General features: G+C 28.5%; 1 protein-coding gene across 4 annotated transcripts in view; it reads right to left on the bottom strand.

Annotated features, from left to right (window-relative positions):
* Positions 1 to 24,879, bottom strand: part of LOC107442351 (protein Obscurin) — a 281,510-nt gene that overhangs the window by 184,462 nt on the left and 72,169 nt on the right. The gene's annotated exons all lie outside the window — the stretch shown is intronic.

Genomic DNA, 24,879 nt, shown 5'->3' with positions numbered 1-24,879 from the left:
TGGCGGCCTTAAGTCCACCCAGCTTCAGATCGATGCGTACCAGCTTGTCTGGGAAGTAACGACAGCTGATGCGCATTGCTTGCCACATGGCCATCTTCATTCGGTTGGTCACAGAATTGTTAAGCCAGCCTTCATGGCCTACAATGGGCTGTTGCAGGAATGCCTTTTTTTAATTTTACTGTTTTAATCAGTTTCGAGAGAAAAAGAAACAAAAAAATAAAACATATTATAATCTATAGATAGTGGTAATTATTACTCTCATTATCACTATTGTATTCTTTTTTTTTTTCTTTTTTTTTTCAAAATTACTTAGAAAAGCAAAACTTAGACGAATTTTTAAGAGGTCATACCTTGTTATTGAACTGTTTTAATCAGTTTCAATTTTTTTTTAAAGTAACTTCACACGTAGATCGCATATTGGGACAATACCGAAAATTCAAATAAAATAAACAGAAGAAGCTAAAATTAGTCAAATTTATAAGACAACAGTTAATTAAAAAACCTCTTTGAGGATTCAGTTAAAGTGAAATTAAATTATAATAATAAAATAGGTATTAAAAAAAGCACTTCAAAGTAGCAGCAATATTTTTGGTTGCTATTAAAATCAAAGAAATATATTAAGAATCAAAGAACTATACTTCTATAGGAATGTTAAGTAAATTGAAAAAAAGACAGCCTTTTAAAAAATATCACTAACTTTTTGTCAACTCGTTATATTTTTGTCAAGGTACTGCTATAAATTTAATATGACTAAAACATACAATTTTATAATGAAAAAACAATAAAATTAAAGAAAAAGAAAATAAAATTACAAAAATCAGTTTTATTTGGTACTTTTTTAAATTTTCGTGTTAATGGAGGGGTTTAGCTAATATTGGGGACGTTAGGCTGCAGTCCCAGTAGCCTGTTTCCCTTAATCCATCCCTGAACTTAATTATTGACTATATAAATTAATATAAAGACGAAAAAAATATTTAAGTAAAGACAATTTTTTAATGTTTTTATGCTATTTAATTTATAAACAACTGAATTCATACGATGCAAAGATGTGAAAAAAGCTTTAATTCATGATTCTAAAATTATGCTGAAAATAGGCGAAGAAAACTATGTAAGAAACACTTTTTTTTTTTCAGATTTTCAATTTTTTGGCAACTGACTTTTCAAGATGCAAAGGTGTTAAAAAAGAGTCTACTCGTGATTAATTAAATCGAATAAATATTTTAATTTAACAACTACTTAAATTAATAATAATTAATAATGTAGCATGATTTGATTGTTACAGAGATATCTTAAAAGCTTCAGATTAATATTCTATCATGCAGTCATGCAGTATCAAGAGACAATTACAGTATAATATTCGTAATTTTTGCTAATATATCCTGTAGACCTTGGCGAACAAAAAACAAGGGGCGCGCTCAAATGATCAGAAAGTCGGGTCCACAATCGTGGTTGCCGGGAGAAAAGTGTTACACCAAGCAGACTCCTCAATTCTGCTTTTAACATGTAAAGTCTATGGCGGGCTTGTCATACTTTGAATCGATTTTTCTTGTTCAAGAATCGGAGTGATCAATTAAAAAAAAATACTAATAATTTTTTCAATCTTTCCTATCCACGAAAATGTAGGTTAATTTTTTTAATCTTTATTACTTTTTGTAATATTGCCTTTGAAACACAAGTCACTTTCTACCTTTGAGTAAGGGAGGAAGGCAACTTCCACCCCCAAGTTCACTAATCTTCTCGGTGGGAGGTCTTGCTCCCTTTTGAAAATCTTTTTCTCTCTCTGTCCTTCTGAAGAACTGATATGGGGAACGCTTTAAAAACCGATAGCTTTCTTTTTAGTTATAAACTTGTAATTTATTATTAAAATTATATTTGCTGATAATTCGTTCATTCTATATACATTTTATTTATTTAGTAGTAATAATTTTCTTGTTTTTATTCATTTTGAGAATGGAATTTATTTTTTAAATACATGATTCCCCTTTTTTAAACTTTGTTTCTTGTTTTTTAGAGATGTTTCAGAATTAAAAAAATTAGCTGCTGAATAAAGTGAGATTAATTAAAATCGAATAAATGACGTAAAGATCTTCCAATATACTATAAAGCATCACAAAACTGCAGTTTTCCTTTTTTTTTAAAAAAATATATCGTACACTCATCTGTAGGTTTAAAAAAACATTTACATTTAAAAAATTTAAAAGGTTCCAATTTTTTCATTCCGTAAATCGTTTTAATTACTCCAATAGCTGGGATAGTATGTTTTTTCACGGTAAGGAAAAAAAATAGCTAGTACACAAGACCACGCATCATCCAAACATGAACAAGCACTTAACCCTGTTTTTAGGGCTTTAATGTAAATACACAAGAACACTAAAGTATTATGAAATTTTCATTTTAATCAGCAAATGAAGAAAAATATGAAAATACACGCATGTATTGTAAAACTCTTTAAAAAAAAAAGGAAGTAAAAGAACATTAGTGGTCATAATTAATATTCACGAGAGAAAAATACAAACGGTATCAAAATATAATGAATCGATGCTCAGGAAAGCAACACTGAAAATATTGAAACCAGTTTGATTGCCAGATGAAATAGAAAGAATGAGAAATGTGATTATCATAAACACCACGAAATTTCATCACGATAAATTAAAAAATAAAAATAAGCTGTAATACTTAGAGTTAAGCTACTCTTTGTCACTTCAGACAGTCAAACTGGTTTTGATGTTTTCAGACCTGATTCAATAGTTGATTCCCTGATCTGTAGTTCCTAATTAATACACTTTTTAAAACTTTTTTTCGCAATATTCTAAAAATATATATTAAGAGTAGTAATTATGCAATATCTTATGTATTTAATAACGAGAAATTTTTCGAATTCATATTAAAAGTGTATAATGTAATTTTTATTCATAACTTTTTGCTAGAACAAAGTATGTAATCAATGTGTTATTTTAATTTCTCTTCCCTGACCCTCTTTTGCCATTCATGGAGAAGAGTTTTAGTAGAAATTTCTATACTGCAAACTTTAATTAGTGTAATTATAGTTAATTAAATATAAGAAAACTAACCGTCATTAGCATTACATAAAGAGGAAAAACACGAAAACCTCCCAGGGTTAGCCAGCATGCCATCTATATGAATATATCTCCTAGATAACCATAATTTTCTGTATTTTTGTATTTGATAAAATTTTGTAAAGTAAACTTGTCTCAATCTGTTGTTATGTTGTAAGTTTTAATCAAAACCAATAAATGCCTTTTCTTTCAAAAATTTCGTTATCGTACTTTTTATAAATTAATTTCGATTATTTTGATAAATCTTTATATTAATTACAGTGAGCAGTCTCACAAATCTATGTACTAAAATGTAAAATAACATAGAATTGTTTTATTTTGTTGTTTTTAATGATCCATCGAAATGATCTATTAGAAAAATAAATTTAAACTGTCACTTCAGCTTATTGGTCGAAAATGTTATAATTTATTTTTACGACAGAAATAATGGTATTTTTTTATGAATCCTCAAAACTGAAATGAAAGAGTTACATCAATTTTCTTATAATATTACTTCTACGTTTAAAAAATTATAAAGCTTATCAAAGATAGTTTTTAAGGAATTTCTCAGAAATAAGTTATACTTTCGTAAGTTATTTATTTGTCCTTTTATTTACGACATTTACAAATAAAATGCTTTCATTACCCACTTTTACCATTATTCTTTGTTATTAGGGTTATAATAATTTAATTAAAAATGAAGTTCCTTTATTATATAAAGTAATCACAAGATATTACTTGATAAAAATTGTTTGATAAAATAAATACCTTTTAACAAGCAAAAGCTGATAAATAAAATATATTCACTTTTTAATAAGTTATATTTTCCTTTATTCCTTTAAAATAAACTTCATATAAAACTGCGCTCTCAAAATATGCAGTTTAATAAATTTATACTAAATAACTGCTTTAGATCAATAAGGAATTTCTTTTGTATTATTGTTAAATAATATCTCTGGCGATAAATTTTTAAAGTAACTATAACTGAGAAGAAATAATGTAAGTAAAAATGATGAATATGAGTTTGTGGGTGAAGTTTTAAATGTATCCGAGCTAAATTATTTGAATAAGTTAAGTGATATAATCGGAAACTAGATCTGTCTTAATACGATTTAAAATTTTGTGATAATTAAATCGAATAATTTTCAATTTTGATGTTTCAATTTGTTTGTGACAAATAACCCCGGTGTTAATTTTTTAAGATCGAATCATAATTCCAGTTCGGAGTTATTTATACAATAATAATTGTAGTTAGCAAAAGTAGTAATTAAAATGAAGTGAGTTTTTACTGAAGGTTAATTTAGTTCATTCAAATTGCGAAATTCAAATATTTAAGTCTAAATCAAATTTACATAGTAAGCAACCATATTTGCTTAAACAATGGATTAAATGTTAACATAGTTTTTTAAAGTGGTAGAATTTAATTAGTTTCAAAACGGTGTAACGATCTTTAAAAAAAATTAATTAAAATTAAAAAAAGATTGTGAAAAAAATTGTATTTGAATTGTAATTGAAAGAAGAAAATTAAATGCGTAATAAAAAAATAAAATCTTGAACTCCAGGTTTTACTTTAACATAAAAAGTTTTAAAAATTAGCAAATCAATTTTAAAAAAATTAACAAACTTTATTTGATCTATAGAGAAAATATAAATTTATTTTTAATGTAGTTACTTTATATGAATTACTTTCATATGACTACATAGTAAAATTTTATAAATTTAAATACTCTGGTTATTATTAGTTCTCTAAATAATCAAATCAAAATAATAAACAATTCAAGATATAATTAGAAAAAGTGCATGTTAAATAAAATGATAAAACTATTTTGAAAATAAATAAAGTCGTTTTAGAGTTAAAAAAAATATTTTTTAAGTTTTTCTTAGAAAGAGAAAAAGCATAATATAAGATGAAGAGTGAGTTTCTTCTGATATCTTTTGAAAGCTAGTTGACCCCCGCAGGTTGCAATCCCCCTTCTGTGACAGTGATTAGTTTCGGGTTACTTAACACATGCACCCCCACAAAAAATGTAGGGGAGACAGTGGAACGGGTTTTGGAGGTGCAATATATTTCGTCCCTTTTCGAACCTATCCTTACTGAAGGTTAGAATTGAAATGAAAAGGCCTCCTTAGGTATTCTTTGGCCGAGCTGTAGACATTGTTAATAAAATTACTAATGGCCGAAAAAATTACGAATGAAATGGCAGTGTTGTCAGTTTTTATTTTTTGAAAAAAAATGGATTTACTATTTATTTACTTTACTGTAAAGAGTAAGTTATTCTCATCATTTAATCTTGAAATCTGAATAATAATCTTTGACGGTATCAGACGTAGTAATTCAATCAAATTAAATTTAATACTTGAGATCAAAAAGTGTAAGAAACGAGTTGTTCTTCTTTTCAACAATAGATGGCAGCACCTAATAACTATCGAGACTAAAACTTTTTCACCAGTGACATTTTTTCTTTTTCTTTTGAGTTCTAAAAAAAGCAGCGGAAGAAAACGTGGACAATTAATGGTGTTACATTATCCCTCATAAACAGATTTTTTTAAATATTTTTTTTTAAAAAAAGGGGAGAGATAGAGAGAAAGATACATATTAAGTAATTGAATTTTTTTTTTTTAATGTATGAAAACTTGTTACTAGTTGTTTTATGATAAAATTTAGGACTTTTATTTATCCCTTGAGGAGACTGAATTCTGAAGAAGACAAAATTAAACATTGTAATTTGACCTTCAGAAATAAAGCAATTAACTAGTTATCTTCCAACGGCATAATTTCAGAGCATAATTGTTTTGTTTGCTTGTTTATTTTTCCAATAAGAAAAATAGTGATAATAACATAATTTTATTATATAAATTTACTTCGTTGAGCAAAAAAATTTTATCGCTTGTAGATTAATTGTAAAACTGACTTTTTGAAAACGTTGCCAGCATTTTGCAATATTAACTGTACGGACAAGTCTCTCTTATTTTCAAATCAACCAAAATTATTTAGAATTATTGCAATCAGCCTATAAGTCTTTAGGCTCATTAGTTGTTTTTTAAAAAGAATTATTTAATCATACTACATTTGATACGTAATTGCAATAAACCTTTAATGCGGTTATTTACAATGAGCCCACAATACTCTAAGCTTATTGCAAACTCTCTAAAATAATCTAGGCTAATTGAGTAATGAATGATATATTTTCTAATTACTCTAAATCTATGGGAACTTATTTCAATAAACCCGAAATATATCAGACAAATTAGAAAATGCCGAAAAAATTTTCAATTTCAATTGCGAAGCTGATATAGATAATAAAAAGAGAGACCCTAGTATTTTCATATCAGACAGATATTATTTAAGTTTATTACAATAAGACCATGAACCTTCGGGATGATTAGGAAATGTGCAAAAAGATTACTTAATAAGATTATACTTTTTAAATGTTTAAACTATTTACGAAAAAATATAAAGAGAAATGTTTTGAAGATAAAATAAGGATTTTATTTGATAATTTTTGAAAGAAATTTTTTTCTCATACTTTAAACATACTTTTAGCTCATACTTTTAGATTTACTCATACTTTTAGCTTTTCAGTCGAAGTGTATACAGAGGAATGGTTACAGAAGTATGATAAAAAAATCAAATCAAACGCATTTCCATTGTGAATAGTGCCGCGATGGCACAGTGAAAAAACTCACCCATTTCATTAATTATATAGAGAACAAGACAAAATGTAATCAGTAATGCAAGAATAATTCTTAATTCAATTATAGAGATAAAAGAACAAAATATAATCTGTAATGCAACAATAATTTGTAATTTAATTACAAAGATAAAAGGGGAAAATATAATCAGTAATGCAACAATAATTTGTAATTTAATTATAGAGATAAAAGGTAAAAATATGATCAGTAATGCAACAATAATTTGTAATTTTGATTATAGAGATAAAAGGTAAAAATATGATAAGTAATGCAACTATAATTTGTAATTTAATTATAGAGATAAAAGGTAAAAATATGATCAGTAATGCAACAATAATTTGCAATTTAATTATAGAGATAAAAGGTAAAAATATGATCAGTAATGCAACAATAATTTGTAATTTAATTACAGAGATGGAAGGTAAAAATATGATCAGTAATGCAAAACAATAATTTGTAATTTAATTATCGAGATAAAAGGTAAAAATGGAATCAGTACCGGTTCAGCTGTCCCTGGGACAAACTCGTAGGGTAATAACTCGAGGCCACCTCCGGGGAAGCATGTTTTCTTTTTCTTCTTTTTTTTAAATTTGCAAGTTTAAAATCTATTTGGCACCTTGGCGAATGTAATTAGCGTGACAGATCACGATACTTAAATATCCCCCCTTAGAAATGCTGCTATAGCATGAATCCTCTGCAAATAGCTAATTTAAGAAAAACAGCTTTTCAGCTTCTACTATTTCAGAATCAACTAATAGTTTTGCTTGCATCTTACGTATTGTTCTTTTTAATAATATCCAATACATCCTTATTCAGCTGAAAGCCATTTTTTCCCCTTTATCTTTGAGTAAACAATGTATTTTTTAAGACACAAAAAAAAGAATACTTCTTGAAAAACAAATAAATATATTTTGACACAAAGATTTATAATGAGAAAAAAAAGGCAATTAAGTGGGAAAAGCTATTGGCAAAAAGATAGGTTTGACGACGCAGAGAGGAGAAATGAACATGACACAAACCACGTGACATTGAGGAACGACCTCAAAATAGAAGGGCTCTTCTGGCAGATTGTTGACGAGACTAAGCAAAAAGGGGGGAAGAGAGAACTTTCTCACAAGAGATGTTTTTAAACAGTAAGATCGGCTAAGTAAGTCAAAATTTAGATGAGATACGCTATTCCTTTTTTTTTTCTTCTATGGACTCAAATAAACCCTTAAGGCTTCCGGGTTTACATCCTACACTTAAAATTAAATAAAAAAAAAAGAGAAAAGAGAAGAAAAAAAATAATGAACTAATTTCTATTTATTCAAGAAAAAAATTTATTTGAGGTGGCTTTTTTTTTATTTCAGATACGTTGACTTATAAAAACTTGCAAAATTCCGATTTTTTCTTATTTCAGGAAAATGGAAAATATCTATGATAAAAAGTTAAAAATACTTTTTCGATTCCGATCAATTTGTTGACTACCACTTGACTTTGTTGAGCTAATTTTTAAAAAAATATTAAATTAAAATGAATTAATTAAAGCGAATTGCTAATTTTAAAAAAATTGCAAGCTGCAAAAAAAAGCAAAAAAATAGCTTACAATTTCTGATGATCTGGATTTCCGATTGTTTTTCCCTCTTTTTCCCGGTGATTTTGCAAATTCCGATAATTTTATTTCGATGTTATTACGACACGTGAATTTCTCTTTTGAGAAATAATTTTTTTGACTAACTCAATTCGCAACGATTTCGATGTAAATCCACCTCGTTTTTTCGGGAATTGTTTGGGGATTTTTTCGGCCAATTGGACATGTTTTTTTTTTAATTTTTCCTTTCTTTCCCCTTTTTTTTCCTTTTTTTTATTTTGTTCGATATTTGAAAACCCGAATTTCGAATTTTAATTTTCACTTTTTGACCTGCTTCATTCACTACAACATTCACTACAGCTTACACAATCGTTAATCCACATCAGTTTCCAATCATTTTCTCGGCAGTTGTTTTTCGTGTTTACTGTCTTTTTCACGTGATTCTTTAAATAACGATATTTTTAATACATCGTTATTTTTAATACATCATATATTCGTTATTTGTTATTAATATGACGATATTTTTAATATGATGTTATTGGGAATTTCAGATTTAATATGATGTTATGGGAGCAAGGATGACATGGAAATTTCAAATTTGTCTAATTACTTTTTGGATGCACTATTCGCGACTAAGCCGTCGTAAATCAACATCATTTTCTAATAGTTTTTCCTTCTGTTATTACAGTTAGTTGTCTTACTTACGACCCAGCAATTTCCACATTGTATTAAAATCTCGATATTTTAAATACGAAAATATTACTACCGACCTATTCGGTATCACGCATTTGAGTATTTAAACTTTCATACGAGTATAGGGGAGAGCCGGGTAGCCCCGCCCACCGGGTACCCCCGCCCACTGTCAATTTCATATGTATAGAATATTTTTTCAAGTCAATGGGCCATCGGACATTAATTGTTATATTAAAAAAAGATTATTTTCAAAGTTTCAAGTATTTATGCAGCTGGTAACATGGTAAACAATAGTTTTGAAAATATGTTGAATACAGTAGTCATGAAATTAAGAAAAATTGGTTGAATGTTTCGATTAAACTTCATTTTAATACTAAAAAAATAATTTTTTCTATACATACAGCATTAAAGTATGTAGTCTTAAGTTTAATTTGCACAAAGAAAGAAGTTTGTATGTAAAAAATTGTTCGAGTAATTACAAATTTACAAAAAAATTTTATTTCGGGTAGCCCAGCTCACATGGATGTCGGATATCACAGCCCAATTTTATTTCGTCGATAAATGTACGGTTGCAAAGATTATAATTTTATTGCTTCAAATTTGAATGTTATATGCATTTTTAACAACAAATGTATGTTTTAATATTATATGAAACATAAATTTATATATTTAAAAATGAAAAATTAAATATTTTTAAAATGTAATTGATATATCCAAATTAAATTTAATATCAAAATCATAAATATTATGATAAGCTATTTGCTTACTTATTTATTCTCACTTATTTGTGAACGAATCAATCTACAGAAGCATTTGAATGCAATCAAAATACAAAGTGAATTTGTAATTTTATAAGAAGTATTTTATATTAAGTTTATAAGAAGAGATCAACCAAATAAGTTTATATTGAAAAACAACTATTGTTATTAATTATTGTTACTTAAATTAAATGATTTTCGTTAAATATTTAATATAAATATATATTAATATTATAATATATTAATATATATTAATAATGATAAAAAGTATGGCATTTGTTGTTATTAAATGATAGAATTCATTAAAAGTATATAAATATGTAATAAATATAATAATTTTGTGATAAAATGATAAATGAAGTTTATCTATTGTCAATACATTGGTCATTCTCATTTACACCTGAAAAAATAGCCAAAAAACACAATTTTTGTAACTGGGCGGGGCTACCCGACACATTTGGAAAAGAGCTGAAAAACATGTTTTTTTAAATTTCTATTTTTTTAAGTTAAACTATTCTTTTTTTGGTTTATTCTTTTTGCATTATTTAATTAGATGATAAAACAATAGAAACATACAAAAATGTTGATTATTACTCAGTATTATACAGATACTCCTTAAGTGAGCGGGGCTACCCGACTCTCCCCTAAATATTTAATATTTACCATTCAGTGATCGTTTTAGTGCAATAAATCACACAGCAATGATTATGTTGAATTCTCTGCATTACAAAATGTTTTACTATACCACTTTAAAAAATGCTTGCATGAAAATTGCCTAGGACGATGACATTTTTACTCAGAAATTTATAGAGCTTTTCAAGAGCCCCATATCATCAATAGTAATAAAATTAAAATAATAACTGGCCTGCTCCTATTATTAGTGAGTGGGAGAACAAAATGCAGTAAAGAAAATATTTATATCCCAGTAGGTCTTTCACTTGTCGAAACAAAGGAAAGCCAAAATAGTGGTGGCTTGATTCTTTGGAATCAGATATTGAAATGATTGGGGTAAAAGACTATAGTAGTCCATGACAAAGAATATGATGTTCAGGCGGCACCTTTAACAGAAGGTACAGAATGGGCTGTCGAGCCAAATATGATGATAAATAAACAACATATTTTTAGTTTTGGGCTGGTTTTAAAAAAATATATTGAAATGGACGAAATTAAATGAACTTTATAAGTTATATTAATTAATTGAAAAATCCAGCTCTTTGGGAATGACTCCTGGCGCATTGTAAAATGTACCAGGCTAATTGAATAAAGGTACAATTTTAATATGCCTGATAATTTTAGACTTATTACAACTATCTCATATGCCTTTGGAATAAGAGGAAAATGAGCTAAAAAATTTATCAATCAGACTGAATCTTTTTTTTTTTTTATGTACTCCGGACTTATTACAAACTAACCGTAATAAAAGAGACTAATTAAGCAAATAGAGAAGCATTTGTAGTTAGCTTAAAGGTAAGAAAAAGCTAATTGGAGACACTCCAGTTTTTTCTAATCAGTTTGAAAATTTTAGGCTTATCGGAGAAAGCTCAAATTACTCAAAGTTAACTATTTCAATTGCTCAATTCCCCAGATTAATTAAGGCAATGTTAGTGATAAGCCCAGTGTAGTGAAGGCTTATTTTAAATAGCCTTATTTATAGCGATAAGCCTAAGAAAATTCCTTCAGTTTATCTAATCCTTTGCCCATTTCCTTAAAGAAACCTAAAAGCGTATTGTAATAAGCCTAAAATGTACCTTTCCGTTAGAAAATACTAAAAACTTTTCGAATAAGCCTAGCGATTTGCAAAATGCAGGTGACATTTGTAAATAACGGGATTTTTCAATTAGTCTACGACAGATATATTACTCTACAATTCGAGACGATGTAGTAAAAAATCAGAAAATTACCAAGTTCGATTTTTATCAATAATTATCGATAATTACCGAGGATAATTATCAATAACTGAAATACTTAATTGATATTGGAGATCGCTATATTATTATGATCTCGTATGAAAAAATCACCTTATAAAAATAAACGACCATCTATAATGACAAAAGAAAAAATCTATGTATATCTCTCTCGTAACTCTAGAACCAATTGTGCTAGGGTCCTGAAATTTGGACTGAGGGTGCCTTTAGTCCGTTTCAGGAGTGTAGTTGAGGAGGTATGAGAGGGAACGGTGTACCCCACTAGTTTTATAATGAAATCCTATTTTCAGCCAGTTTTAACGCTTAAATGTATTAAAAATAAATCCACGTATTATGGTGTTGTTATTTTGTCAAAACGGTTTATTTATTTAGCAATAATTATTTAGCAATAAACAATGTTATGAATAAAGTCTTGATTTTGATGACCTTTTCAATTTCCGCATTTTTGACACTTTTGCTAGTTTAGAGCATATTTTAGATTTTCATGGCAATTTTTTTTTAAAGTTTTTGGTACATTTTTTTCTTATTTTAGGGCATTATTTGTTCAACATTTTTAAAAGCACTAGCTATTTTCAAAAGCTTATTTTTGAAACTCTTATACACTTTAACTCCTATTGACCGTTCTAGTCAGGAATTACATTAGGTGATTTACAGCTAGTAGAGAAGAACATTGTGTTTATAAAAAAAATGCATATCTACATCAGCCATTTTCTGAAAAGTTTGTTTCTGAGTTCGGTTTTACAGTCAGGGGTGTGTCCAGACATTTTGTGAAAGGTCCGTTTTTAAGTTAAAATATTTTGAGAAGAGTCCGTTTTTATGAAAAGATATTTTGTGAAGGGTCCGTTAATGAACCCAAAATTCTTCTAAACAGACCCCTGACAGTGTACACGTAATCAAAACAGTTTTCTATTTTAGAATCTAACTTTACTTCCAAATTTAATGAAAATTTCGTCACATTTTATCTTAATATAAATATCTTAATATAATTGGATATTATATTAAATTTCTGGAGAGAAATGGTGTTTCAGATCCTGGCTATAGTTAATTAACATAGTTATAGAATATAGAATATAAATTATAGTTATAGACTTATAATTTAACAAGAAAATTTTTATTTTAAATTTGTTATAATTCAGAGAATTATAAATCGAAAGAAGTTTGGAACAACATGACGTATCTACATGCCATATTCTTTTTTACAAAATGAACGTAATTTTTTTAAACTTTTAGCGCTTTCCCACTGAACAATTTCTCGCTGCAACGCTGGTCTGCTCGACAGTGATGCGAGAACAAAAAAATTTTCTCATAGAATTTGCAAAACGAATTGTCAACGTGACGATTCGATTTTTTTCAATTTCTTAAAAGACTCGCTAAATATTCATTCTTCAAACGGGAAAAATGTAAGTAATCTCTAAATTGTGTATTAATCAACATTACGAAATCATGCACAAAACTAAAAGACATATAACAACACAAAAGCTGAAATATTTCCAATTTTTTTTTTATTTGTAATCATCTGTTGCCCTCCCTGGTGGGTTTACGCTATAAGATTCATAAAAAAAAGGGGGGGGGGAAGAAAAACATTTTTAAATTTTTTTTTTTATCAAAATAAAGGCAATCTGTATCCAGTATCAAAAGGCACATGCATAATTCAAGATTAACTAATGAACAAAGAAGCTTAACCATAAACAAAACAAAAGCGCAATTTCAGATAACTTCAGAAATACTAATTCGATGGCGTAGCCATACATATATTGATGCTTGAAATGGCATAATGAATCAAAAAAATATATTTACTGAAGAGCGGGCAATAAACTTATTCAGTCCAATAGCAAAGTTAGCAAACATTACTGATATTATTTTCTAATTAGGTTTATGCAGAAAACAGAATCATCTGCAGTTTAATTTATGATAATGATTAATGCTTAACCAATAAGAAAATTCCTGTCGATTAATCTAACTGAAATTTGTAACGATTTTTAGGGTTTTGGCTGAAATTGCCCCTTACGGCCAAATTTTAGGATGCTGTCTCAAACAGTTCTGGAGTTATAAAAAGAGGCACACAAGTAGACTATCTCCATTTTATTATAATAAATAATAATACAACTCTATTTAATCTAACACGAGTTTCACTGGGAGTGTATTGCACGTTCTTGTTCTTTTATTGCTGTTTATCTTTTAAAACCGCGAATTTATTTATTTTTTAATTAAGCTTTTGAAATTGTTTGATAAACCTAAATAAAAAAGTGAATGGGAATTCGAAAAAAGGTTATAATATGTAAGTGTGCACTTCAAGACAACTACGTGGATGTGGTCAATTTTTACTATCCTTTGCTGGTCCCGAGCAATAGCATCATTTTCGGTGTCAAATAATATTTTTAATATTTTAGCCAATATTTTTTTATGTGACTAGAGCTTTGTATCGAGAAAAAAATATTAATAAATTAAACTTTAAAAAAAATTTAATCGTTTTCGTCAAGTTTTGAACATGATTGCATAATGTAAATTAATAGAGATTCAACAATTAGAAGGGTTATTCGGAAATTAAAAGCTGAATTGTCTCAATCGAATATCGCTCTAACACTGAAATGTGTACAGATTCCCGGCAGCCGGGGATGTTAATTTACAATTCATCGGCCTTAGCGACTTGGTTTTTTTTTTGGAGATTTTCAACTTGACTGTAGTGGGTCGTAATTAGAATGGAAGCTTTTATTTCCTTTAAAATTAATTATCTAAACTGAAGAAGAACAAAACAAGAATGAAGTTTAATTTTCATTTATGAAAATGCCAAACAGAAGAGCGAGTCATTAAAACCCGCTGGATTGGAAAATCGCGCCTGGAATGTCTTGCTCCTTAAATGAGGCCATTTGCATTTATGTTATTGCACTGTGCTAGGTAATATGTGGGGTAGCCATGACTAAACGTATACGTCAATATATAAATTAGTGCTCAGTCCGGTAATTCCTCATTAGCATATTATATTCGGAATTCAAAAAATGTAACTGTCTGGATCAGAGGTTTCCAACTTACATGAGGACGGGGGCCCGCAATTAAAAATACCAATCAAGTGGATGGCTGCAACTTTACCAAAAAAAATTGGCTTATTTGGAATTATAGCAACAAAAAAACGACAAAAAAAGTTCCCGAGCATCTGAAATTAAATTTTTTTCTTTTCCGCCCATGCCACATTCAATTCAAAAAATTTAAATGAAACATGGTATTCATTACCTTCTTTATGCGTTTTAAAATTTATAGATGTAAATAATTTCGTCTAAAATGAGTGGTTTCAAGAAGTTGAATCGGAGAATTTCTTTGAGAAAATTTCTGATACGCACATGCTAAATTATATTCACAAAAAAAAAGAAGAGCAACAGGCACGATTATTTTTGTATTTGAATAATTATTTTCTTGGATGCAAAACCTGATAAATAAATTTTTTTGCACCGTTGGTATGTTAAATTTCACAGAAACAAAGAAATTAGTTCTTTTTTTCTTTTTTTTTTCTTTTTTAACGAAAGAAAAGTATTTTAAACCCAAATAGATTTTTTACGAAAATTTTCCTCAAAAAAATAACAACTAATATATTTTAGTTCGCGGGCCACAAAAAAAAGGTTTCGAGGGCAGCCAGTTGGTAACCACTGGTCTAGACTATGTCACAAAGTCATTAAATTGCTAAATTACATCCTTCATTATAAGAGAATCAATTAAAATTTCAATATTTCTCAGGATCATCTAAAAGTTTTTTTCCCCCTTCCGTTTTTCAGAAACGATACGCATCTACTACTGGCCTCTTCAGACACTTGACCCTAGCAGATGGCTAAGTGTAGCCGCAATTGACATTCACCTCACTCAAATTATCATACTTTTCGTACAAAATAAACTCACTCTTTTCTATCAGGACATCGATATACTTAAGCACTAAATTCGTTCATACAATGTGACAATGACATAATTACTTGAAGGACCCATTTATTAATGATCGAGTTACTTAAAGGCTATTCTTGTAATTTTTATGCCCTTCTCTCATCAAGAGGAAGGGGAAAAAAATTTTATCGAATAATATGCTATCTTTATAACTATTGCGAGTTAGTAACAGTTATTTCTAACTTTAAAATTTTACCCATGATAAGGCAACTGATTATCTTTGGTAGTTATGAAAACAGCATTAAATGTTAAAGTTACTATGATTCTATTACAAAGTTCAGTTACAATGTTACTATATAAAGCTACTAATTACGAAATTGTTGGTTGTCAACAATCACGTAATCGTTTTAGTGAATGTTCGAAATATTTGTTAGACCCGAGTTTATATTAACTTATTTATCGATGCTTTAATAACCGATTAGGATAAGATAGAAAGATATATATATATATATATATATATATATATATATATATATATATATATATATATATATATATATATATATATATATATATATATATATATATATATATATATATATATATATATATACAAGAGCTGTTCAGAAAGTATCGAGACTGAATTTATTATGCAAAAACATGCATACATAAACAGGTTTTGAGTCGATCTCCTTCGAAATATGCTTCATTGGCAGTAACACACTTGGCCCAACGATGTTTCCAGTCCTCGAAACATTTCTATACGTCAGACTTTGGGATAGCCTGAAGCTGCTGCGTCGAATTCTGTTTTAAGCTTTCAATGTCCTGAAACCGGTGTCCTTTTAAGGTGTTCTTGATCTTGAAAGAGGAAGAAATCTGGAGGTGACAGGTCCGGCGAGTAGGGAGGATGTGCTACTTAGATTGCTCCGTGTTTTGTTCACTGATTTACGACCCTCCTTGAATTGCTGGAACCACTCGAAAACCCGAGCGCGACTCATCGCCTCATCTCCAAATGCTGTTTTCATCATCTCGTAGTTTTCGGTACCCGATTTACCGAGCTTAAAGCAAAAATTGATACAGATTCGCTGCTCCGTGTTTTCACTCATTTTCTGTTTTCGACGAAAGCACGTAAACATTCCACATGAAAGAAGTCAGTGTGACTGAACAGTGTGACTGAACAGACCTGCCGATTTTTGTGAGACGAGGTGAAATATGCGCTTGCATGATGGGCACAGTCCCACCGCTAAGGTTTTTCTGGAATAAATGGAATAAATTCAGTCTCGATACTTTCTGAACAGCCCTCGTATATATATCAATCTCTTAACTTTGAAAAAACATCAGAGTAGGAAATACCAATCAATGTTCCTTAAGTTAAATAGCATTAGTGTTGGGCAGGGATGGCGAACCAATGGCATGCGTGCCATTTATGGCACGTGACACAATATTTTGGGCACGCTACCGATCACAAAGTTCACTATAAAGCATATTAACAATTAAATTGAAATTCACACAAAAAAAACAATTATTAACAAAAAAATGTACAATTAATTCCAAAAAACAATTAATAACCATAAAAAACAAGCTAACAATAAATAACTAGAAAAAAAAATTTAACAGTCTTGCTTAAACTAACATCTTACAACCCAATATAAGTTATTTGTCATCTAATCTGCAACAGCAGAAGTCATACTGATGTTACTTTAAGTTGAATTACGCGTATAACGGAGACATAGCAAAATGTATTTTTTTTTATTAGTAAATAAAAGAGTTTTGAGTTGATAGTATTATTATTTTCTCAATAATCACGAAGTCAAAATTATTTGACGGCACGTCTATGACCTCATTAAACAATTTTTTGAAAAAATGGCACGTTGGTGCGTAAAGATTCGCCACCCCTGATGTAGGGAATACCAAGCAATGTATCTAAACTTTTTAAAAAAAACTTGTGTTTAGAATACCGGGCAATGCCTCTTAGCTTTAAAAAAACATTAGTGTAAGAAATACTGGGCAAATACCTTAATTTTAAGAAAGCATTAGTATAGTGAATAGTGGGCTATGTCTCTTAACTATAAAAAAGCTTTAGTGCTGGAAATACCAGACAAAGTCACTTAAGTTTAAAGAAGCATTAGTATTGAGAATACGGGGCAAGTGACAATTGATTAATAAACAGTGTGATTATTCAGCATTTTTTATCACCATCTCATAAAGATGTGGTTATTATCAATAATACCCAAGATAACACAGAAAGGATGTGTGGGATATTGATCGGTATACACTTATACCCGGTATTCTATACAATATTTTTTTATGGTTAAGGGCAATTGCCTGTTATTTTCTAATTGATATTTCTTCCACGATTTCATTAAGGATACTTGTTCCTACAAACTCGTGATTGCTGACTTGCAACATTAGAGTATGATGATCACGTGACTTGTACCTCATATAAAACTTCGATCATCAAATTACACAGTTGTCCATACCTTATCTAATATCTTTAACACTTAATAAAATGAATGGAGTTTCCCTCTTTTTCCTTCATTGTAAGAGACAGAAAGAGAGAGCGATTTATTAAATCACCTAACTTATGTAACTTAACTTTGTAACTTATTTTCCCTTTTTTCGACTATCTTGTTCTTCATCATATGATAATACTATACAACAATCGGTAAAAAATAATATACCATTTATAGCATAACAACTTTTATTATGTCCAACCACTTACTAATGATACGATATTTCATTTCACAATGTATAATTAGTGGTAGTACAAATATCTTTTATATCTGACCATTTACTGGCAATATGATTCTACATTCTGCAATGCATAATGAGTTATTGATGATACAATAATCTTACTATACTTACCTACTTATTACTTTGTATTGATGATATGATATTTCCTTTTATGAATACTCACTTATTGATAAAACAATAACTTTATTACACCTAATATCTAACTGATGTTATTGCACCACTTTCTGTAATCTGTAATCACTTACGGGTGGAGCAATAATTTAACTATATCTAACCAAGAACTGATGATATGATTCTACATCATATAACAAATAATCTATTAATAGGGGTGCAGTGGAACAATCATTTCTTAATATATAACAATTTACTGATTTTACTTATCCTTTTTCTTTACTCTTTTTAGTTTATTGGTTATACTCTAATGTTTACTATTAATGCATATTTTTAGAATCCTTATCAAAAGTAAAGTTAAATGACTATATGCATCGAGGAACTCAAATTAATATTTAAGCAAAAAAAAAAGTAAGATAAAAAAACATCGAAACCAGTTTAACTGTCTGAAAGAACGTTAAAGCGTTTTTAATATCACCTTTCAACTTCTTTCTGTTCATCCGTCAATCAAGCAGGTTTTGATGTTTTTAGGCTCACCTATATCGGTAATGATTCAATATATTTAAATGGCTTTTTTTTCTCTAGTTAAAATATAAATTTATTACCCCCAAATGTGTATACCCTTTTTGACTAAATATACATTAACGGCAGTAAATACGGAACACCCTGCATTAGTAGTAAACTAACCGGATAGACATAATCAGTAAATTGTGATATATATATGAATTATTGTTCGATTAACAAGCTATTTTCCAATAAAAATGAAGTATCTTACGATCAGTAAGTGGGTAGATACAATAAATTTATATAAAACTAACTATTATGCTACATAAAATTACTTAAGATATAATCAGCAAAAAGTTGTATGTAGGAATATTATTGCTTTATTAATAAGTGATTATTATAAAATAAAGTATCGTATCATTAGTATGTAATTAGCTATATTATCAGTGTATCACAAATAAGTGATTATAAATTCCTGGATGTAAAATAACACCAACAGTAAGTGGTTAGATGGAATAAAATTATATTAGCTGAAATTATTATACTAACAAAATTATTCTATATATGATCTGTAAGTTGCATATGTAGAAATTATTGTTCCATCACTAAGTGATTATGAGTTATAACATGTAGCTTTGTATAATTAGTAAGTAATGAGTTATAATCCTTGTTACTGAATGTTGTATAATACCATCAGTAAATGGATAAATAATAGACATAATAAAATCATATTATCCTAAATTATTATACTAAATGAAATAATTCAAGATATAATCAATAAATTGTATATGTGGAACTTATTGTCCCACCAATATGTAATGAGACATTATAAAATATAGTATTTCATCATTATAATAATTATTGTATCATCAATAACTTGTATAGTATCAGTAAGAGGTTAGATATAATAAAATTATATTATCTCAAATTATAACACTAGATAAAATTATTCTAGATAAAGTCAATAAATTGTATTTCTAGAAATTATTGTTCCACCATTAAGAGATCAGACATTGTAAAATGTAGTATCGTATCATTAGTTAGTAGTTAGCTATCATATAACTATTGTTTCATTATCACCAATAAATATATTATAGTATATTATATCATTAGTATGGTTTAATGTTTTTGACGATGATTCAAGAAATGTAAATTTAAGGATGGTAATTACGCGACACCCAATGCTATTGCGTGCTAATGAGTGGAATCTTCATCAAAATTTGGCAGTAGAATCAGGAATTACTGTTCATGATTTCGTAATCCTATCATTGCAAGCTAAAAGCGTCAAAGTGAGAAACAAAAGGCTGCTGAAAATTGCTCTAAATCCTAACTAATGCAACATGACGAGGATAAATCTTTTAAAAAATTGAAAGAGACGACTTTTTCCGCAATTAAGACAAGAGAAAAGCTTTCAGTTCTAAAGATGAGATAGGGATGATTATAAAGAGAGAGAGAAGAAAAAGCAGCCACATGGTCGCCTACGTGCTCGCCAACTATAGTAACTGCTGACGGAGGCAATGGTGCAGCTTCGTTGCCTGTCGTCAAATTTCTTTTTACTTCCAACTTTTAGATTTTCTCTACTAAGAAAAACTTTTCGGCACATCCATTCATTTAAAAATGAAATTCTGGTTATTACATTCTTTTTTTTTTTTCAGTTTCGAGCTAATGGAGGTACAGAATAGAGATGTTTTAGAAAAAACAAAATGACGTATAATCAGTGAGATTAAATGGGTGTCATAAAGACCCCGCAAATGAAGTAATTTTTCAAAATTAACTTTTTTTTTTCTTTCGGAAATATTTAGCGCTGAAACAGACAAGGCAAACAACAGCATTTTTTTTTTCTTCAAAGAATACTTCTGTGAAAGCGTTATAAATTTTGTTTATCAAAATTAAATGGCGTAACAAAGTAAATACCGCTATTAAATACGTTAAATGTCGATTGTTAGTTTAAAAAAAAATATTTTTTTAAAAAAATTAAGTAAATTTTCTAAAACCACGGAAATAACCATTTTAAAGTATTTAGAAAAAATAAAGTAAAATATTCCGTAATCAGAATAATATTCCGTCATCCGTAGTAAAAGTATTTAGAAATTTAGTAAAAACCAAATTCAATTTCGAGCTGATGAAGGTACAGATTATAGATATTTTAGAAAAACAAATTGACATACAATCATTGAGTTTAAATGGGGGTCCATAAAGACCCCGTAAATGAAGTAATTTTTCAAAGTTAACTTCTTTTTTTTTTTTTTCGAGACTAGGGGAGAGTGGGGTCAATTGTAACAGGGTACGATTGTAACAGAGCAAAAATTTCAGGTGTCGGGTTCTAGATTTGGTTCCTAGGTGGCGCACAAAGGTGTATTTAATAAATCTACTACATGTACACCCCTGCTGGCAACCACTTTTATGTACTTTTGAAAGAGTTACATCACAAAAGATATTTTCACGCTATGTAAGTACTTTTTTTGGTATTAGAATATTATATTGTAACAAAGTAATTTTGTTTAAACAAATAAAAATTATTAACCGAATATGTAAGTGGACACCTTAATTAACATTTCAATAAAAAAAATTAGTTTTGTTAATTAACTAGCATTGTTTTTAACAAATGAAGCTGAAATGGCGTCTTGGGGACGATTGTAACAATAAGTAAAGGGAAGATTGTAACAGCTGAAAATAAATAATCTTATGTTTATAAACCATTACTTAACTCTTTAAGAACCACCAATAGTTTCCTATATCATTTATATTATGTTGCATGTGCCTTATTTTATTTGTCACCTTTTACAGCATAAATTAAAATTTTTAACCCCTTAAAGTTAAAAGTTTTAACCCTTTAGGTCTCTGCTCATTATTATTTTTACTCCTAAAATATCACTACTGTTTTGATCAATAAAAAAATTTATCACAACTATGATAATATGTATAAATAACTATGTTTTAGTTGAATTTATGAACTGTTACAATTGACCCCGTAAGTGGTGACAAGTGCACGACTGTCAAAAATTGTTAATAACTAATATAATGACATTTAAAATAAGGTATTTATTTTTTTTCTAGTAGAGGATAGTCTACTTTACTCGTCTGTCAATTAATACTAATAATACATTGGATTTTTTGTTAGTTAAAAACAGTTAAGTAAAAAATGTTACAATTGACTCCACTCTCCCCTACAAAGTTTGTATACTAAATTAAAACAGCGTAACAAAGTAGGTGTTGTGATTAAATGCTGAGATGCTATTGGTAGTTCAGAACAAAAATATCTTAGTTCTTATTAGTTTAGAACAAAAAAATATTAAGCAAGTATTCTAAAACTACGGAGAACAACCGGTTAAAAGTATTTAAAAAAATAAAGTGAATTTCCAAAGAAAAGAAAACTAAAAACAATCTACAGTTTTTTTAAAAAATTGCAATTTAATTTTAAAAAATATTAATATAAAAAATTCTTTCCTTGATGCATCACTTATTAAATTACTTTTATTTCATTAGACTAAACATGAAGGGTATAGGTTTGGCTTGCAATTTGGTTTGCGCGTGATATAAGGGAAATTAAAACTAGTTGATGCAAAAAATAGTTATCACAAATCTCACTTCTCATCCCTCTTATAAACTACACCAAAAAACAAAATGTATCGAAGGATTAGGTGAACTGGCGTGGACAAAAGTTTACTGAACATTATTTTGGGCGTATCTTGTATGTTTTTTTTAATTGAAATTTGAATTTGTATTTTTCTTTTAAATGACACATAAGCTGATTTAGATGCATAATTTTTAATAAACTTCTTAAAAATAATGAATGCCTTTTTCTAATTATTAATTAATTTCTATTCAATATATTTCTTATGCTTAAAAAAAAAATGTCCACACTAAAATATAATAGTGTGATCAAATCATAAAATTGATTATTTAACTTGAATCTTTAGCGATAAATTATTTATTAACCTTTAATTAATCTTTAATTAATAATTATCTAATATAATAATGATCTAATTTAACACATCCAAAAGAGTTAGTAAAATAAACATGGAACTAAATTTAACCTTTAAAATACAGTCTTCAATACACGCGTAGTAATTTTATTTTAGTTAATAAGAATCGTATAAATATTAATTCAGATGGGAGAACTGAACTAGTGGTAAACTATTTAAAAATCGATTTCAAAGACAAATTCCCACATTAGAAATCCGTTTTAATATTTTTCTAATACAAAAAGTATTAATTTCATTTTATAAAGTAGTTTGCCAAGTAAATATTAAACGCCCTTCATCATATTAAACAATTAAGAAACCATTAAAAAAAATTCAGGAATGACATATTTCATAACTACTACAAAAGAATAAATGAAATTACTTAGACTATCAGCATTTTAAATTTAAAAAAAAAATATATATATATATATTAAATTATTAGTTTTTCTAAATTTTTCCCTACATAAAAATAAATCGATTTTAATGAATAATGGCCTAAAATGTTGAAAAATGTGTAATGTAATCATTGACTCGTCTGTAAACATCACAAAAGCTAACTGTGACGATGTCCACATTGCACGTTCTCTACTCCAGGCTTATCACTAGGGACAGTAAGTTGCCATAAGCGGAGAACATCTGACAGACCTACGTACATATAGACCAATATTTCCTAAACGTCGGTACACGGTTTGCTTTGAAAATTTGGTACCTATAACCACAGATAGCTAACGAAATAGTTCTGTCTGCTTCTTTTGGTAGTTACTGCCAAATACCAATAATTGACGTTGTAACTTGGTGCGATCTGCACTGTAACGTCTACTCACATTTCCATAATTTTGGAATCGTTGCCAAAACCTAGACATGATACTTTGGGCTATTCCAAGTTTCTTGGATACGTACGTCTTCGTACTCTCACATTCTAGTCGACCGATAATTTTACCATGTTTATAATCATTCACATAAGTCTTCTGTGTCATAACTATTCGGTCATGGCACTGAACTGCTTACTGAAAGCTTGTGAGCAATTTTACTTCCTAGCCAATATTCCTTATATACTACTTTCTTATGCTGTCGTCATTGTGACGTACTATCTGGGGGTTTCCTGTAATTTGCATATTATTCTTGAAGATGTGTGTGATAATTCTACAGGTGAAATTTTCACTTCAGAGTTCAATCTCCGCCTTATTTGGAATTATCCTTAATTTATGGACATGATATACTCATGTAATAAATGCCCTAATAAGTGATGCTTTTGTGGTTAACGCACATTATCACAGCAAACTTAATGACCACAACTATCGAATTATTTGTTCGTTCAAGCCTATTATTGATTCATTAAAAAATGCAAACCAAAATTAACTATTAAAATATGTAATTAACGCATACATGAATAACATACTGTCTTGTTGTTTATAAAGGTATCCAAGTGGGTAAAAATCTGCAATTTCGACGAAAATTTCGATTTTTTTTTTATATTGTAATTACTATCTATATTTTAACTTAAGTTTATTAGCTTCCCGAAACTCTTTAAATTTTTGACCTCCGATTTTTAAAAATAAAGGTATAGTCTCTTTTTTAGCATGCCGACAGACGAAATCGAAACTAAAACTATTTTTGCTACTATTTGAGTATCTTAATCTTTTTTTTATTTGAATAAATTATATTTTTGAAACAAATGAAACTCATTTTCCGAAATTAATTTTCGAATTATTAATTTTTATGTTTTAGAATTTTCTGACTCTTCAGAATTCTTTTCCATTTTAGATGCATTTTCTGAAGAATCTTGATTTTGAGAAGATTTCTTCACGCTAACAAACATTGCGAAAAAAGTTTATTGTAGAATTCTTTGAAATTTTGAGTGCTGATTTTGTATTATGTAAAGTGGTTTTGAACTAAAGGTCTAAGTGTGAATTCGTTATTTTTATTAAACTTTAACGTTTTGCCTACAGCGTTTAGCATGACAGCGTTAGCAGCGTTTTGCCTACA

The sequence above is a fragment of the Parasteatoda tepidariorum genome, chromosome 2 (assembly GCF_982258835.1).
Source record: "Parasteatoda tepidariorum strain Cologne lab strain chromosome 2, Ptep-v5.0, whole genome shotgun sequence".
NCBI lineage: Eukaryota > Metazoa > Arthropoda > Arachnida > Araneae > Theridiidae > Parasteatoda > Parasteatoda tepidariorum.
The sequence above is the reverse complement of the archived record's forward strand: the minus strand, read 5'-3'. Positions and strand labels throughout refer to the sequence as shown.